Genomic DNA, 1,048 nt, shown 5'->3' on the forward strand with positions numbered 1-1,048 from the left:
GACCAGCTTACATGAATAACATTCAGCGGAACCTATTGTTCGCAGTCGATTTACGAATTACATTTAGCATTACATCCCGAATAACCACCAACCTGCAGGTAGAGAATACGGATTGACGATCCAGCTCGCTTCTTTTTCCGGTCGTAGTAACACGTCGGTCAAGGTTCTAAATCAAAGTACTTATACAACTTGCTGTCTTTATATACCTCGGGTTGTCGATTTCAATGTTCACTTTTCAGATGTCAACGACGATCGTCGACTCGAGACATTACGACTTGAAGTCGATTTACGATTATTAATCGTAAAATTGTACAAGTGTTACTGTAACGATCAAACAACGACAAAAAATTCGTTTATATGTCAGTCGGTAGAGTTCAGAATTCTGTAGAATTAAATAGCATATCGTACAATTGGAGACGATTATTGGAGAATCAGCATTTCATTGAGACTCCCGCGACTAAGCAAGCGTTCCCATAAACCAGTATTTGGTTACGCATGACCACTATAGTTCAAGCTAGGACTACTACCTTAATCATCGGTTTATGTACATGGTCTTTACATAGAGTTTTGGGTCTTTATAGTTGGAGTACTCCCCACGGTCACCCTATTGGTCTTCTTACACCCAAGTGACACGTCAGGGGGGTAATTTGTCATACTTAGGTGTAAAGTTAGGGACGGTTTACGACAATAATTTATAAGCTTAATCAATTAATAGAAAGGTGTCCTGTTTGAGGGTTGGACATTGTCACCCTGTCATGCTTTGTTAGTCATTAATTCATTCTGTTATCTGTCTGTACATAACAATACATAAGATGACATGCTATAGTCGACTATGTCCGTTCATCTTCATAACCGACGATTCTTTTTTATTAACCAAGGGTGTTCGAAGTCTGGGAGGTACACCAGAGGGTGCTCAGTTTAGCGAATTTCGATGAACATATGTACATACATGATTATAGAAGTTTATCATGTGGTTACATGTGCCTGACAGCAGTTCTTTTAATCTTATAACACTATTTCAAGAAAATTATGAGAGAGTTCGTTGTTC

The 1,048-nt window shown here is 38.7% G+C and overlaps 1 protein-coding gene across 1 annotated transcript in view; it reads left to right on the forward strand.

The window, feature by feature from the left end:
* The window catches only part of LOC104963618 (glutamate receptor ionotropic, kainate 1-like), a 21,625-nt gene that overhangs the window by 16,227 nt on the left and 4,350 nt on the right, over nucleotides 1-1,048 (forward strand). The gene's annotated exons all lie outside the window — the stretch shown is intronic.

Source organism: Notothenia coriiceps, unplaced genomic scaffold, assembly GCF_000735185.1.
Source record: "Notothenia coriiceps isolate Sejong01 unplaced genomic scaffold, NC01 NC01_scaffold00036395, whole genome shotgun sequence".
NCBI lineage: Eukaryota > Metazoa > Chordata > Actinopteri > Perciformes > Nototheniidae > Notothenia > Notothenia coriiceps.